Source organism: Bacillus rossius, chromosome 1 (assembly GCF_032445375.1).
Source record: "Bacillus rossius redtenbacheri isolate Brsri chromosome 1, Brsri_v3, whole genome shotgun sequence".
Taxonomy (NCBI): Eukaryota; Metazoa; Arthropoda; class Insecta; order Phasmatodea; family Bacillidae; genus Bacillus; species Bacillus rossius.
This window is the reverse complement of record NC_086330.1, coordinates 184,848,269-184,867,893: the sequence shown is the minus strand read 5'-3', so window position 1 is coordinate 184,867,893 and position 19,625 is coordinate 184,848,269.

Sequence of the window (19,625 nt, the reverse complement as noted above, 5' to 3'; positions counted from 1 at the left end):
AAAAAGTACCACTTAAGTGGCAGGTTTGAGAAAATAAAAACACCCCAAGTTCTTTTAAAAAAACTTTTATTACCTACATTATACACTACTACAAGTACAAAAACACACAGACAATTGACTAAAAACTTGGTTAAGATTTATTTCCGCATTTATCTTGTGCTGTTCAAGATACTGTATAGCTGTAAGTCCTGATTTTCGAGGTCGATTAGCGAAATACTTAAAGCACATCTTACACACATAAATCTTAAGTTGATGTTTTGTAACCTTGGGTCTCACAAGTCGGGAGAAGTTTTTGATGTAGCAATAGTGTGCAGCACCACTTTCATTTGTCACAAGCAACAAATCGAAATTTTTTCTTTCTTGTTCGGTTACCCGAATCGGACACACCTTATTATCCTCATTTAGCGCATACACATTAACTGAGACTTCAGGGTTATTTTTCTCAAAAACTTTTATCTTATTTAATGGTGGCGGATAGCACAGTCCATCGAAGTTGTACTTATTCTCCAAAGCATAATACCTCTTATCAACACGGTTTTGATGACTTCCCTCGACAAATCTTGCCAAAATACTCCATTTAAAACAAAACTGGTGCTTCAAGTTTTGGCAATTGACTACTGCTCTTTTGTTGACTATCGCCTCAGGTAAAGCAATAAATGAGGATGTCTGATGGTATGGAATTATACTATCACTTGATTCTTTTCCTATGCACATAATCTTGTGACTATCCAGACTGTTACAATGCGAAAAAACCTTATCGCATTTGTCGCACTTATATGTCTCTCGAGAGATTGATATAGAGACCTACTGCAGGTTATAAGTGCACCACAATATTTGCATTGATGCGATGTACGCTCTTTATTAATTGATGTCTGGAATGCAGATGATGAAACGTCAGCTGATGATGGAACAGCACGTATCGATATCTCCTCCGCAGTCGGTATCGGGATCTCCACAGCTGTCGACACCGCAGCCATTGAGCTCTCCGCTGCCGTGGTCACCTCTGCAAATGGTATCGGTATCTCCGACTCCATCATCGTTGCTGCCATCGAGGTCCCCGCTTCTGACGGTAAACAGTCTATTCCGGTCGACATTAAAACAGTAACAAAATCTCACGAAACTTACTGGATAGAGCACATCCTTACTGCACTGCGGCCAGAGGTGAACTGCGGTTCCAGTCGTCTGAACCTCGCTTATATACCCGTGGTCTACTGGTATACTACATGAGTCAAAATATTGTCTGTATTTAAAATTATTTTTTTCTTATTAGGTATCTAAAAATTGTAGAAATAAAAAAACACACGAGTTCAAGTTTTACACATTTATTTATAAAAAGTACACGAATACATATTAGGTTAAGGAAACAATCATTTTCACAAGCAAAGTCTTTAATGCCGCCTAAACTTACTCGTCGACTCCGGTTCCAACTGGTTCGTTGACTCCGGTTCCAACTGGTTCGCCGGTCACGGTATCAGGAACACAGGTTTCCTGCTGGTCATCTTCAGCGACGTCGACAACTCTGACAAGACATGGTCGGTGACGTCTGTGACCACGTCTACGCCTGGGCTTAGGCTCAGTGCTAGTTGGGACAGATTCACTGCCTGAACTACGACGACGAGACGCACACCGTTTGGACGTCTGCGTAGAAGCATCACAGGTCGCAACATGTTGCAACACGTCCATGTTTAGTGTTGCATGTGCAGACAAGGCGACTACCTCAGCGATGCTAGCAGGAAGGATTGTGTGTGGTCTCATGTGATAGACGGCACAGCTTCCAGGTTCGCAACAATCTACCAGCTGCTGAGTCGGTTCGTAGGACACAGAAAAGTGCGCAAACCGCCAATGCTGAGCGCCTCCATCACAGGTTTCTGTATATGAACGTAGATACCCGGAATCCCAGTAGCTGTGCTCGACATTGCTGAAGCTAGGTCTTGAGCTCACGTACACGTTAGCAGGATGAAACGTAAACATCTTCATGCGGGTAGAACGAACACTGAAGGCACGTACGTGTGTATGCCATTTATATATGCAGGCTCCTACTAACATTGTGTGTGCCATTTCTGCATTAACTGCGAGTTTGTACAGGCACAGACACGATCAAACTTGTCACGTGGCTGCACGTCGTATATTGCACTAAGCTTGCGCAGGGAAGGACAGCCGTAGTCGGTCTGTAGGTCTACATTTACAACTGAAGCATCACACAACTTGCTCAGCCATTTCTTCTGTTCAGGTCTGGCAACGTAGATTATTTCATTTTGAACTAGTAAAACTTCAATAGTGTTTTTCACTTGGTGGTATGGAATTTTTCCTTCATCCCACTCTAGTCCGTGATAATATTTACATAGCCATTCATTCGACCGTTTACTTTTTTCGTCTAGTACTTTCCAAGGATACGGAGGTCGGAATGTGCGAGTTCGAGTCTTGTTTCCAGAGGTGACACTAATTTCCTTGAGCACGATTCCATTTTAACTCTGGAAACCTTGCAGGTTACAGTACATTTTGTCACTAGCAATGCTCGGTCGTAACTAAATTATTATCGAAAACGAAACAGTATTTATGTCAGAATTTTCACAAGTTTGTCTCGACAATTGTACGATGCAAGCCGATCGTGAAGTATCAGACAAAAAGCATAGGTGTTTGGTGGAATATTTCTGCTAGTCGTTATCTCGATCCTATAGTCGATGATGTTTGAATTTATTCGATCATCCTGTTTGGAAATGTCAAACACCATTAACGGAGCCTTGTTCTTGAAACTGTCGGGACTCTGTATCGGTGACTGTCTCCGCCCATAGAAAGCTTGCTGAAACTTGGCATACATTTGATATGCGAGAAGAAATCTCCCACTTTCAAAATCCATGTTCATGTCAACATACGGATAACTTTCGCTGTTTAAAAATATTTTTTTCATTGCGTATTTGACAGTTATCGAATACGGAGCGACTTACTCCTGCATTGAGCTGTCTTCCGGTCTGAAGCCCGACTATGATGTTACTTGGTTTTTCCATAGCGAAGCTGGACTTTACTATCCAATTGATACGCTGACTATGAGGCAAGCCAGGATAAGTTTCCAGGCTCCAGGATTGGAATGGCACATCGAACTTCTTGCATTTTCTATGTTCTTCAACATCTTGACTCGTTCAATGGTGCTCACTTGGATGTGCGGCAGCATCCACTCGATAGACTGTAGTGTTAGCGAGACATCTTGAGGGTTTTCTGCAGCGGTGACAATTGCATTAATGTGCGTGTTGGCTAGAAGCAGTACGAGCTCTTGTTTCGAATTAATGATTATATGCTTGTAGTGCTCAGCGAATCCAAGAAGCATGGACAGAGGAACACAAACTTCGAACTTCCCTTCGGCATGAACCGGAAGCTTATATTCATCCTGGAGAGCCCAACCGGCCATCTTTGCAGCAGACAGTTCATTTGGCATGAGCGAAAGGTAATTTTTCATAGCAGATGTTATGCCTACATCTCTCGTCTGGTCTACCTCGATGCCATTGAGTACATATGTAATGCGCTCGATTAGGTGAAGAATACCATTGCAGGATATTGACGTCGTTGTCGGATGCATACCATCCGCTTTTGTCAGCATGCCTTTTATACGTAGAAATGACTGCGATGGTAAAGTACAAATATCTTGGTGCTGTACCGCAATGCGTACTTCCGATGGTAGTGTGTACGGTCCGAGCAGGAAAGTTTGGTACGCGTGCAATTCCATTTTCGTAATGCTTTCCTCAAAAATGACCGGATCTTCCAGGTTGAGGATTTCGCCTTCCATTTTTACTGGGAACTTGTCCAATACTGAGAAGATACTTTATGCTGTCAGGTGTTAATGCACCGATGTCTGGAAGAGAACTGTTCTTATTCACGACAATACGATTTCTTTTATAAATGTACGGTGTTACGAACTTTATGCCCATCGCTTCAAGTGCAGACGTAATTTAATTTCTTCGTCTTGAAAGTTCACCAATCGTTCTCGCTGGTCAACGATTCTGACGACGACTTCGTGTGCGCACTTCACGACGACTGGAACGTAAAAGATACTTTTCGGTACTTCTACCAGTTTATATCCTGGCGGGACCATCGGCGAAAATTCGTGCAGCATGTTTCTTAGTCTTCCGTTGAGATACATTCCACTTGCCAAATTACAGTTTATTCTTATGACATTCACAGGCAAAATGTTTACTGAGCGCGTAGATTCGTACGTTCTTCCTGTATCATACACCTTTGATTCGAATCCGAGCATCGTACCTATGGTGCCAGGTTTCGTAAAGTCGACATTTTCACTGCATGTTAGAATGTTTTTTTGAGTGTTTGGATTTCCTTGCAGTTGAAAGTCTAGATCCTGTGGTAACATATCCCTGATGTAATTTGCAATGTCATCAATTTCGTAAGAGCCAACAAGAAACTGTATTTAATGAGCGGTCCCATCGTTTTTCAGGAAGCAGATCTTGCAGTTTTCTTCGTCGATATTAGGTATGGCATTATACGTTTGAAAATCTACGAGTCCGATACACCATTCTCTATCTAAATCCAGAGGCGGGAAATGAACCGCCCGCAGCTCAGATGCGTGACCTGTCAAGGGAAGTGTTATCGACATGACTAATAAATTATCATCACTGCACAACCATTTAGTAGCAATTTTTATTTGTCAGCTAATTTTTGTTTGTTAAAAAGCGAAGATACAAAAGTGTCCGCAGTTTGTTTGATTAGGCCTATGTTCCGTTTCGTAATTGTAAAACAATGTAGTGGACCGGCCCAGGTACTGTCGCAGTTCTGGCGGAGGCCGTAAATTTCTAAAACTATCGAAGTACTCGGCCATATTTCCAGTCTTTATGTACGCCACCCAGTGCGTGCCGCGACCCATCGGCGTGTCAAAATTAATTATGGCGCACTCACGTGTCTTTGGCTTGCTGGGCAAAGTGTCTCGCATAAACACTTCGTGGAAATTTGGTATTTTCAGTTTGCGTGGGTACTTTATTAAATCTTCGTTGGTGAGCTGTCGTTTCGGCAAAGAACTTAGGATTTTTTCATTCTTTTTTTTTCATGCCACGACCTGTCTTGTGAGGCCGTAAGTACAGTCCTGCGCCTTTTTTTTTAGAGATGGCAGTGGCTTCCATGCTGGCATTGTGTTGTTGTGCTTCTTTTAACTGCTTGCGTTCATTCTTCGAAGTGTTGACTGCCCGCACTATACCGCTCGTTGCACCGATAAGGCCGCCGAGAGCACCCAATGTAGGCAAAAGCAAAGGAAGAATACCTCCTATAATCTTCTTGTCGAGAGTCTGTTATTTTTGCTTGGCTTTTTGCACGCCTGCACCAGTCTTGTGTTTGGTCCTGCGTGAGTTAGTCTTTGACTTGATGGAGCTGGCTCGACGAGCACCCAGTCCTAATTTCGTCTTTGCCGTCATGATTTTAGATACGCCCCACGCTGCGAATTTCACTCCTAGTCCCGCGTTCGACGATTTACATATATCTTCGGCTTCCTGTGCCAATATCTCGTCTGCCCGGTGCCTGGATTCCAGATCCTTGCTTAATGAATATGCGATTTCGTGTTGTTTGCACTTTTTGTCCAGAGAATTAATACCCACGTCACAGCAAGCTAACCATTTCGCTAGTTTAGTGCCGGGGCTGCAGAATATGTAGCAGGGAATGTGTAGCTCGAATGGCAGATTGTTTATCAGCGAGTTCACGAGTCCTGCACCGATGTGTTTTTTGTTCCTACCTCTTCGAGTCATTACGCACAACTGACCAGAAAGTATAAATGTGTTTGATTTTATACAATTTCTTTAGTACAATGCAGGTCGTCAAGCAAGAAGTGTGTTTGCCCGTGCGCATTACGCAAGACGATGTATTTAGTGCGCGTGAATCACGACATGGCTTACTGTTGCCTTCTGCCGTACATTGCATAAAGGTGGTTCCATCCAACTGCGGCAAAACGTGCGTTATGCTGAGTTTACTGGAGGAACCAAACGGTCTTCGGTTCGAGAACGTTTACTTGTATTCCAAGTTGTTGCAACAGCCAAAGTACCAGCGCCTAGCTACTGTTCTACCTTCGGTGGATAGTCTGGAGTATTTTCCATTTAATGATAATGCTTATGTGGTACCTCCAAGCGAAACAAAAGACAATTCCGTGTTTGTTTTCGACGATGTAATGTGCGAGAAACAAGGCATAATACAAGAGTACTTTTCCATGGGCAGACCCTCCAATGTAGACTGCGTTTACCTGTGTCAGACGTACAGTCGTATTTCAAAACATCTCCTTCGAGACAACGCAAATGTCATAGTACTTTTTCGCATGGACGAACTTTATTTACATCATGCTTATGATTATCACATATACACCGACATGACATTCCAGGAATTCAAAGACATGTGCTCCTTGTGCTGGAAACACGAGCATGGATTTCTTGTCATTGTAAAGGACTGGCCGCTATATAAGGGCAGGTACAGGCGAGGTTTCGATCAGTTTATCGTCAAACATGAGTCATAGCATTTCTAAAATTTGGACGCAGCAGTCGAGACTTACGTACTGCTTTCAAGTCTCATGACGCCGTTATCCGCAAATACATTTCGCTACTGGCTTAAAAAGTAGAAAGTGTGAAAAATGAATTACTAGATTATCTCGTTGCCATCGACCAGCATGTGGAAGCCTCGAATTCTCGCATTCGCGATATGATCTAAGTATCGAACGCACAAAGACGTGACGATATGAGAACTTTTCAAAGTAGTCTGAAAGCATTACTATCTCACTTGTCAACAAATTCAGATTTAGCCAAACACAAGAAAGAAATTTCTGTGAACGAATCAAAAAGTATATAAGGAGGTCTTGCAATATGTTTCCAGCCAGTACAATGTCGGACCTGGCCAGTGACCTTCATCGAGCTATACAGTCTGTTCGTGAAAAATATTTACTTGCTAGACGAACCAGACTTGCACGTGAGATGGAAAATGAGGAGATATTTAAACCAATCACTAGTTGCCTCGACGAACTTAAAAACAAGGAAGAACCAGCCATCATTGTGAAGACAGAAGTTGAAGATGAAATGCCAACTTAAAGAAGAGAAAGTATGAACCAGATCGAGAAGAAGAGGACTTAACAAGTACAGAGTCCATGCACAAGAAAAAAATACCGAAAAAGGGACATCAAGTGAATGCATTGGTTTGACCATACCTCATATCGTTTAAGAGCCGGAATAAACACGACCTACGGAGTGTACAGAAAACATAATAAGGGGTTCCTCGGTGCTAAAGAAATAGACTTTCTACCAGGAAATATCGTGCCCGTAGAAGCATTCAAAACGCGCGGGACTCCGGGTCTGTATAAATTGCTGTTTCGCAGGGAGCCTAAAGGATATTTTTAAAAAGACTTACAAGAGTACAAAAAACTGCTAGAGCTAACCAATGCACATTTTCGCGATAACGATCCTGATAGTGGTATATATATAAAGATGAAGATCATGAAAAAATCGACATTCTTGCTAATCTCTTCAGTGAACTAACAATACATGGCGAAGGTTTAAAAAAGCTAGCAAGTGGTCAGATATTTGACTATGTATATTGGGACGACCCCAATGAATTAGTTGATCACCTTAGGATTCTACATGCTTCGCTTAGTGTAGGAAACTATTCGCACATCAACGAAATAGTCTCCATAATTGAAGAACTGACGGAAGCTGGCTACGAGTCGAACCGGAATCGCTCACGAACTTCATGCTCCTGCTAGACGAAAATACCTTCGTCGCAAAGTCATAGTTCGTGGAATTGATGATTAATTCCAGGCGGACCTTGTTGAGATGATACCGTATTCCCGATTGAATAAAGGTTTCAAGTACATGTTGACAGTCATCGATGTTTATAGCAAGTTTGCTTGGGCTAGACCTGTCAAATCGAAGACTGCAACTGAAGTAGCCAAGGCCATGAACAATATTTTGCATCATGGACGTGTACCGTCGCACCTGCAAACGGACCTCGGGAAAGAATTCTACAATGCAACCTTCAAGGCTTTGATGAAGAAGTATGGCATCAAACACTACTCCACATTTAGTAATGTCAAAGCCTCCGTTGTCGAAAGGTTTAACAGGACTTTGCATTCCAAGATGAGGCGGCAGTTCACGGCTAACGGAATTTACATGTGGCTTGACATCTTGCCGAAACTAATAAGCGAGTATAATTCCACGGTGCATTCTACCACGAAATTGAAGCCAAAGGACGTAACGGACAATCGCCTGCTTCAAACAGTGTTTTCCAACACGAAGAAGAAAGATACACGAAAGCGTAAAGCTAACGTTGGTGACATTGTGCGAATCTCCAAGCAGAAAGGTATCTTCGAGAAAGGTTTCACTGCGAACTGAAGTCCCGAACTTTTCCGTGTGACACATGTTCGTGAATCAGAGCCTAGGACCTACTACCTCGAAGATTTGGACCACAAACCTATCAACGGCGGCTTCTATGCCGAAGAGTTTCAGCCTACGTTGTATCCCGATACGTACTTGGTGAAGAAGAATATAAAACGAAGAAATGGACTGTCCTACGTCAAGTGGTGGGGCTTTCCACCTCGCTTTAATTCGTGCGTGGCAGATGCAGACATCGAGAAATCCACAAAACTTAAGTTATTTGTCTGTGTGTTTTTTTGTACTTGTAGTAGTGTAGAATGTATGTAATAAAAGTTTTTTTAAAAGAACTTGCGGTGTTTTTATTTCCTCAAACCTGCCACTATATTGGTACTTTCTTAACCCTTAGCCGGAGACGTGAAAATATTTGACATATCTGGTGATGTGGTGCCCCTCAGACTCCAAAATGTTTTGTAGAAATTAACTGATTACAAATTATTTTATTTCCCTGTAAAATTATTTAATGCATTTTTATACTTATTAATTAAATTAAAAATTAAATTAGTAAATAATTATTTACCAATTATAAAATACAATTTTTTTCCATTGGTGCTTGCTCAAATAAATCTAAAAATGCCTATTTGTAATAATTGCTTTATTAAAAAACAATAAGCAGATGGTAGCCTAAAACTTTTTTGATATTCAATATAGATATAGTGACAAAAAAATCTAGAAAACTTCTACGAATAATGATAATTTTTCATAAAATCTACAACAGATAAATTTTCCCAAAAAAAAAAGAAATTACTTTTTTCCTCCCCAAATATTTTCCTTGCATAACCAATGCTTAAACCACAACAAAATATATAATCTAGCTAACTATAAAGCACATTAATACTTATTTATGTTAAAAATGGCATTTTTACATCAAATATATTAGTCAAACATTGTTTGAAAAAAATAAATTTGTACGAAAAGTCACTCTGTACTACAGTATTTGCACATGTTTGCTCTAAAATCATCACACATTGCTTTTCCACACACACTTTGATCACTTAAGTCACTAAAGATATCTTTCAACCACTTAGAAATAGTTTCGTCATAATCTGGATCGCCCACACGTACACATGATCGTTTAGAAGCCATTTTATCACTTCTGAGATAGAAACACTAACTGGTGACGTGGTGCCACTACGACCCCAAGTTATCTTTGCGACCTGATATCTAGCGCCTGACAGTGTAAACAAATCTGACACTGCAGGAGGAGACTATATGATATCCAAGCGAAAGGTAGATGGTACCACAAGAGCAAGTGCCTTGAACTGCACATAGATGGCAGCAAGTTAAAGTTTTGCTGGGGTCACGGAGACCCCACGTCTCCGGATAAGGGTTAATATATTAAAGTTTTGTATCGGCCAGGGATCAAACCAAGGACCTTAGTCGATCTAATCAATCAGTATATAGATTACAAATTTATTTAATGAATTTTGAACTTTTTCCCGAATCTCTAGCATTAAAATTACGAATTTCCAATATGGTTGTCTTGATGTCTGATAGGATGATGGTAGTAGAGGATTTAAAGTCTCTTTACGAATGTTGAACATGTTTTATTGAAATTATTATTTTTTAGATAAAATTAAACGTTATTGCATCGATCGGTTATCGAACCGAGGACAGGAATCAATCGAATTAATATGTAAATTAATGAGTGATTTATTTAATGGTATTTGGAACTTTTCCCGAATTTTAGCTAAATAAGTACGGATTTTCAAGATGCCGGCCAAATGAAAAGATGGCGGGTGTCACAGCAATAATAATAAATGATTTCTGCACTCTAGCAGAAAAGAATTTAACTAACATGGCATCAGCGCACTCTAGCGGACGATACAATGATGATGGCTTCCAGCAGACGAGGACAAGATGGCTGACATGACGTCATGCTAACTGGTGATATATATGCTATGAACAAAGTGGTAGTGGTCAGTCTGCCAGCACCCATCACGAGGGAAGGGTCGGTTGCCATTTTTAGTTTTTTTGCACTCGTCAGGTTCGAACCGAGGACTCCGAGCTCCGTGTCGAAAATGTTTATTTAAAAAAAAAAAATTTATTAATTGAATTTTTTCATACATTTTTAATTTTTTCCATTAAAATCGGATAATAAATACAAAAGTTAAAGATGGCGGCCGTAACGATAATTGCAACTATGACGTCATAATTCAAAATGGCGGAAAACAAAATGCCGGAATGTCCGAGAAAACAAAATGACATTATCCAAAATGGCGGATACAAAATGGTGGATCCAAAATGGTCGCCGGGGTCAAGGTCATGGTTATCCAATATTGCCGCCGTGACGTCACAATCCAATATGGCGGACACCGGCTCATGCTCCACACCCTGAACCCTGATCTTGGAAATACTATTACACACTACTTTTACGTATACAGTATATATCACGATCGGAATTATTTCAAAGAATTATAAGTTATTATTTCATTTGCAACATGAGAACACATAAATTTGTTCGTAACGAAATTAGATGTTTCACATCTCTGTCAAGAACTGAAAGATTCGTTCACATTGTAGTCTTTTCAACATTATAACCTACACTGTAAAAATATTTGTACTTTTTTCAAAGAATATTTTTTTTACCCTGTTGCCAAATATATCACTTCTATAACTATAAGTGAGAGCTTCATAAAATTACAAATAATACAAAGTCTTGCCTTTCAATTTTACAAATTACATCGTTGGCAAAAGGTTTCCAGAAAATATTCTTGTAAAAATACAAATAATTTTTAGAGTGTAGGGGAGACCGGTGCACGTTGGCCATAGTTTCAATTCTTGATTTTGTAAATTTTTTAAACACATTTAAATCTATGAATTTATTATTAAATTTTAGAACAGTTCTCCTGAATTTGAATGTCAAAAATTAAACTTAAAAATATAACTCTAAAATTAATATATAAATATATTACTTGATATATGCCAAGTGGGCCAACCTACCCCTACACCGGGGTAAGTTGGCCCAGAGACTGGGGCACGTTGATCCATATGTTATATTTTGAAAAGTTGAACTAGTATAAATTTGGAAATTCTAAATAAAACAAATATTTATGAAGAAACACACACTTTATTGTACATAAATGCAAGTTTTAGGTTAATCACTGTCCAATTCCAAAGGATCAGCACAATTGCAGCATTAATAAAAGAGTCCATGAATTTCATTTTTTACATATGTCTGATGAGCCCAATGCTTACAGCTTGTGCACTGGATCCACTCTACCCCAGGTTGACTTTTTTAAAAAGGCTTCAGACACCACAAGCATAGTGAGTCTTCATCTTCTTCATCATCATCGTCATCGGCATCGTCATCGTCATATTGCCTTGGTTTCTTCTTGCGTTTCAGGCCTGCTGCAGTTGATTTTGATTATTTTGTGCTTAAAGTCCTCTATTTCGGTCCAGAAAAGCGTAAAATGGTTAGGCTAGGTTAGGTTAGGTTAGGTTAAGTTAGGTTGGGTTAGCTTATGTAGGTTTTAGTATGATCCCAAAATTTTGACTAGCCTCATAGCCTGATAAAATGCACACACATTGCCCCACAATTAAGTGTTTGAACACAAGACCTCACAAATATTACCAAATAAATATTTTTTGTATGTTTGTGTGTGTAGTGAACGGGAGAAAGAGGGACACAACATCAGTACAGTGCACTACACGACATAGAGATGGGATAACAATGGCAGGGATAAAGAAAACCATTATAAATTCAAAAATAGCTTTGAAAATGTAAAAATTGATAAAAAGATAATTCATACCTGAAATGTCTTATCATAGCCGAACTTATACCAAGGCTTCTTGCCAGTATTACATATTTTTGGGACACCTCCAGGCTGAGGGATTTCGTCCAATGCAATGGGTTGAGGACTTTGAGGTTCAGTTTCATTTTGCTGAGTAGGCTGACATGAGGTCTTGAACTTAGCACAGTACCTCCCCAACGTTTTTCTCGAAATCCCAAATTCCTCGCTAACAGCCCTTACGGATCTTTCCTTTTCTTTCACCTCCAAAACTGCTTTTAGCATCGTTTCTTCAGAAACCATCCCTCTTTCACTTATTCTTTTATAGTTTCGGGCCATTTTTATGTTCCTGCAAATAAAATAAAGGTTTAAACAAAGGCTGTAACACAGATGTTCAAAAAATAAGAACTTGACCACTCAGATTTCTATACAAGATTATAAACAATTAATTTTGGAAGCTCTTCTATTCTTTTGAATCGCTTTTTATTTCGTGATTATAATAAAACTACGTTTTTCTTCGAAAATTATTTTAATAATTAAATAAAGTGATAGAATTATAAATAGTATTAGAATTACAATCGACAAACCTTTCATCGAATTTCAAAAAATAAATACGATGGGGCATGTTGGCCCGGGTGGTCAACTTGCCCCGTCGTCTCTGGGCCAACCTGCCCCATCGCCATGTTTAAAATAAACTCAATCCGTTACCAAACCCAATGAAGCAATTTAGATTGTATGCCATATAGAAATAATCCTCAAACTACGGCCTTTAATTATATTACTCACCTGTTGCGCCTGAAGAAAGCAGAAGTTAGATAATACACTTTTAACCGACACGTAGAATTTTACTTAAACACGCACAAAAATGATTAATCACTATAACGTTTCCAAAACTCATTTGGCGGCCATATTGGTTCTGTGAAAGAAGGAGGACAGTGTTACCAACCTGTGTATTGACTCATAGAAAGATCTAGTGTTTATTGTATTAACTAACTCGACTGGGCCATCCTGCCCCTATGGCCAACGTGCCCCGGTCTCCCCTACCATGTCAACGCATTTACTGTAAATAATAAAGTAGTGTAGAATATGGGTTCCTTCGCCTGGCTTCTGCCTGTGGTAAGTGGTCATGACCGCCAACTTAGATTCTGATGTCAAGGCGGCCATTTATGATGTCACATTTCTTTAAAATTCATCAAAATGGACACATTATTAACCAAAATTCCTAAAACATATCCCATTTACGAGGGAAAATTTCCCGTTTTGAGAAAATATTTCCCATTTTATATCTCAAAAATTCAAAAATTAGGAATTTGAAAATTCTAAATATTTGCCTAAGAAAGAACACACATGTTAAAAATAGCTTAAGACTCCTAAAAGCAATCCACCAAGAGCCGTTGAAAACAGGACCTTGACCTTAACCATAAAATTCTAATTTTTAAATTATGACCAAAAAATTACAATTTTTTTTAAATAATTAAAAAAATTGCCTGCTTCAAATGTTTTATTACTTATTTGAAATCGGTCCTTGATTCGATTCCCAGCAGAGTAAAGAAGTTATTTAATAAAATATATATTAAATAAATTCTTAATACAATTAAAAATTAATAAAACATTCCTACGTAACACCCGCCATCATCAAGTTTGTCCTAACAGTATAAGTTTTCGTTGCAACAGCCATTTTAAAAATCCGTTATTATCATCAGATTTAAATGAAATCTTTTTTATAAATTTTATAAAAAAATAATAAAATAAAAATTTAATGAAAAATATTTAAACACACTGTTGCACATTTTGTTACGGTTACCAACGTGGATTCTAGAAACGTTGCAAATTTCGTTATGCACGCCATCTCGCACGTGTAAGATATTGTTACAATTTACTGCGGGTTCGTAAAGGATAGCACAATTAAAGATTTTTATCACACAAAGTTTTATTTATTGTCACTATTTACATTACTAGCTAATAATCTAAATTAATAAGAGTTGAAAAAAACTAAAAAATACGCTTTTATAGAAAAGCCAACTAAAAAATAGAAATTTTTTTTAATAAATTTAATTTAAAAATAGTGTACAGTAAAAAATGTATTTTATTTAAAAAAACCGTGGGGTGCATGGTGTCAATAGTTATAATTATTTTACTGACAGATATGAGTAGAAGGATTATCAATTTGATAATATCTTAAAAAGCACCCCACGCTTTTTTTTAAATAAAATACATTTTTTATTCTACACTATTTTTAAATTAAATTTATTAAAATTTATTTTCTATTTTTTAGTTGAATTTTTTATAAAAGCGTGTTTTTTAGTTTTTTTAAACTCTTATTTATTTTTTACTTTTTAGTTTTGTTTATTTATAAAAGCGTGTTTTTTTAATTTTTTTAAACTGTTATTTGTTCTAATCTACTATTAATTCCGTGATAACTATAAGTAACTGTAATTATTTTACAAATTATTAATGTGTACAGCTGTATTGATAGTCAAATATCGATTTTAGAAGCCATTCAAAAATTTTAACGTTATCAATATATACAGTGAGACTTGATGGTATAAGGTTATTGACGAACAAGTGATATCGACCAGTCTAACATACTGTACAAAATTTATGCTGTGAAGCAGGAAAGGAAGGGAGTTACGGATTAATTATTACGTGAAGCGTTCCACATTTACGTAACAAGAGTTTTGGGAAGGATAAGGATTGAGAAAGGATGATCAAAGGACCTGCTCAATGAAAGTGTATACAATATGTGAGAAAAATTCGGATAGACCGTACTGGGATTCGAACCCAGAGCCTTCCGATGACATTTCGGCTGGGTAAATATGTAGAGTCACGGTATATGCGAAAAAAATGCTAAAAATCCGAAAATACTTTTATTCTATGCTCTTTCACTTCTTCTTTTCAAATCAACCGGCGGAGATAAGAAATTCCAAATACTTTAGGAGATATCGAATTTTTTAAATTTTAATCACAATACCTGTGTATTCATGCGTCGAATACAATTGTTTCTGGTTTACGAGTATCTATTATGTTTCTTATTGGACAATTTTGTCACGTGACAGTTCCGTGATTGGCCAGTATTCAAATGAACAAATACGTGATTATTTATTTATTTATTAATGTTCCGTCGGAGGTATCGCGACGTAAGTGAACGACTACATTTCCTTCTAATGGCAAAGGAAATGTACCCGCCTCCAACTTAGGTGGGTTTTTAACTTTTCTAATTTTAAAGTCTTATTTTTTATTTGGATAATGTTGCGCATGTAATGAATAACAAAAAATATTTACGTGAGTTATTAATGTTCATCATTTGTCCGGGTTTGTTATGTCAGGTCAGTTACATTATAAATACTTTAAAACTAAAGAACCATTGAAATTAAATTATATTATTTTTAATGTACGCTTAGTTTCAAAGTAATCATAATGTAACTGACCTGACCTAATCGACCATTTTAGTTCCTACTGTTCATCCTTTGTCCCGGTTTGTTTGGTCAGGTCAGTTACATTATAAATATTTTAAAACTAAACAGCCATTAAAATTAATTCACATTATTTTTTATGTCCGCTTAGTTTGAAAGTATTAATAATGTAACTGACCTGAACTAATCAACCATTTTATTTATTACGCATTCACGAACACACGGCAAAATAACAAACATGGCTTCGATCGAATGGTTGTATAGGTGTTGTATTGCAAAATTAAAAAATCTCCTAAAGTATTTGGAATTTCTTATCTCCGCTGGTTTAAATGAAAAGAGGATGTAAAAGAGCATTAATAAAAGAAATTTAAGATTTTAAAATATTTTTTTTTTTGCAAATACCGCTACTTTACATGTTCAAAATTAAAAAATTCTATATCTCCTAAAGTATTTTGAATTTCTTAGCTCCGCCGGTTGATTTGAAAAAGAGGAAGTAAAAGAGCATAGAATAAAAGTATTCTGGGATTTTTAGCATTTTTTTTCGCATATACCGCTACTCTACAAATTAACCCTAGTATTTTTCATTAATTATTTTTTTAAGCTTATTTTAAAAATTATTTCCTTAATTACTTCTAGGTAAAAATCCTTAAACTGTAAGTTTTGCTCTCTATCCAAATATGTTTTTGATATACCATCTGTCAAACCTATCCATATTTTCCGTGTTTGATGTCTTTTATTTAATGAGTTACTGACCTTGGCATAGTTTGGAGTATTTGTAACTGCTTGGTGTAGATATGCAGGTTGGTGTTCGAGTGGAATTTCAAAAATCTGCCCATCAGGTGTAGCTATTGAGGTTATGCATATGGTGTTTGATTTCCCATCTGCTGTTGGTTTCACAGCAAAATCAAACCTCATTTTTTCCATGTTTCGTGAAATATTTTCATAAAATGTTGTTTTATAATAATGTATCACGCTTGGTTAATTAGTCAAATGAAACAAAGACGTAATTGTGTTTCTATATTTAACGAAAGAAACAACATTTAATCCCTTATTTCAGGTTTTTTCTTCATATTTTTACAAATATAGATAATATTCTCTTCAAGAAAGTATATTGTTCACAATAATCATAACCCACTCTCACTTTTGATTTAATTAAATGTCACAATATTTAGTAAGCTTTGTTTATATCGCGCCAAAGACAAACTGAAAGAAAAGAGTTCGCACATGAGCGAAATTGTTTTCTTTACAAATACGTCTTTGCTTCATTTTAACAATTATATAAATTGACAAAAATCTTATTTTTCAAATTTATTAATGGAATAATCTTATCAAATTAGTGTATTGTCATCGGTCCTCGATAAATCTACAAAGTTTGAATGAAATCTGGCCTTTTAAAGTGGGTCAAAATCGCATCCAAAGGAGTCGGTTACAAACATACAAACAAACATTCATACAAACATACAGGTGAAGCTAATATAAAGCGTGTAAAAATGCCAATTAATCAAATGTTATTTAAAAAACTAACTGTACTGTACTTTCAAAAACGCGACATATCACCCGAAAAATCCGCCGTGGAAAAACTCCCGACTCCACTCACTCACCCACTCACTCCCTGCCCTGGAACCTTAGTCTAAGGACTTCGCCATTCTGCCGCACCCGTGGCACTATCGCTCTGGAAGCTCAGCTGCGGGAAGGCTCCCGCCTGAACTCTCTCTCTCTGAACTCTCTCCAAGGCCGGTATCCCGGGCACATATATAGGCCCAGAAACGTTCAAGAACTCCAGCGCACGGCTGGGGCCAGTCGCGTCATTCCGCGCCGACCGGACGGCAGAAATCTCTCGAAACACATGTCGGCGGCTCGCGTAACTCCGCAGCTGTCAGGTTTCAGATGTCAAACTCACAGCGCCGCGCGGGGAGCTGAGGGCTGGAGGGAAGGGAAGCGGCGACCCAGGTGCGCACGGTACATCTCATGTTACAGTGGCATGTGATATCAGGCCAGCTAGCTCTGCAACTGCGCGTGACCCGGCCTTGCTCACGTTCGTAACAATATCATTGTTGCGCGTTTCGTTACGGACACCATCTTGGATTCTAGATCGTTGCACTTATTGTTACGACCACCCTCTTAAAATCCCTAATTATTATGCTAGAAATCCAGGAACATATTTTAATTTATAAACAATAATAAAAATTTATATAAAAACCCTCTGCCAACTTGTATTCTGACGTCACGACCGCCATATGGAACATCCGTTTATTATTAACAGATTTAAAAGGGAAAAAAATTTAATTTATAAAAAAATATTTTATTCAATTTTAATAAAATTTTAATAAAACACGCATTTACGTCCTTGTTTCGAACCAGGTGAGGTCAAAAATAAAAAATGAGGACCGAACCTTTCTGCACGGAAGGCACCGACAGACTTACCTCACACTACTAATGCCAAGGTATATATCGTCATCTGGTATGACGTCATGTCCGCCATCTTGTTTCGTCTGCTGGAAGCCTTTATCGTATTTTCGTCTGCTAGAGTGAGCTGCCGCCATGGTAGTCTAATTTTTACCCGCTAGGGTGCAGTATTCATTTCTTATTCCTGTAGCACCCGTCATCTTGACATTTAGGTGTCATCTAGATATTTGGGAAAAATTTTAAAATACATTTAAAAACTTACAATTAGTATACTGATTAATTCAAGTAGTTCATGTCCTTGGTTTGATACTTGATCAATGCAAAAAAAATTTATGGAAAATAGCAGTTAAATTAAATTTGGTCGAAATTACGAAAAAAAACAGTAGCATCCTTGCCAACCGGCCTTCTATAAGCCATTATGACCACCATTTTGTAAATTTGTATTTATTATCATAGAAATTCGAATAAATTTCTTAAATCATCAAAAATGCATTCATTATTTTACTGATAGAATCTATGGATTCCTATCCTTGGTTATATGCTTGATATATTCAGTGCAAAAAATATTATATATAATAGGTTGTGGAAACTACTTCTGATTCGCATCCAAAAATTTAGTTTAAAACTAAATTTGCGTATATTTAACACGCGCGGCATTATTATAAAGAATTGTACGTTCATTTTTTGTCTAAATTTCGTATTATAAGTGTATTTAAGACGAGAATACATGAATTTGCTTGTTACCGAGGTAAGATGTTACTTATCTTTGGTCAGTATTGAAAGACTCGCTCACATTTTTGTTATTAGGTATTAGTTATAATACCTATTTTTAAACAGGTGACAAAAATGTTTCAATTATATTAGAAAATTTGAATCACTGGTTCTTTAAACGTATTTATAATGATTTAGTTTGATTAGGTTTTGATAAGTTAGATATGGTTTGCTAACAGAAAAAAATTTTCATCATTTTTTTAAGTGTAATCTAAACAAACACTGTGTTAAAATTGCTGCTCGGCACTATCTACAGGTGCAGGTATATTTCGATGTACTGATTCCTTCTGGAACATTCTGGAAACTTGAGAAATATCACGAAATTACTCAAAAATTGTGAACTTATGTGTGTAGTATTATATTTGTTATATAATATTCTAAATGTTTGATTTAAGATTTTCTCATACTCCATGAAGTAATTATAATGTTTACAAAATAATTCATCCAGCAATGAATAACTTAGAACGAATTTAATACATCACCAAATAACGTATTTGTAAAATTATATTTATATTTTTTAATAACTTATTCTAAACCTTGCACAAATAAGTTATTGAATGACTAATTTTTTGGGCATTATATTAAAAGATTAACATTGAGTTTAAACACAAAAATGGTTTTTTTTATTTCAACCTTTGTTTTTTCAATCTATTGTAGTAAAAGTATATCTTTTGAAACATGGTTTCAGCCATTTATTTAACATAGTATTCAGGATCTTAACAATGCATTTTAATTGTAGCTACTGAATAAATTTATCAGTGGTATATATAGAGGATTCCGGGGCTCGGTTCTGGGTGTGGAACCGGAGACGATGTCCGCAAAATTGGTTTGACGACATGGCGACCATCTAGAATGACCTTTACCTTTGAAATTGACCTTGACCTTGACCTTAAAAAGAAGCCCAAATTACCAAA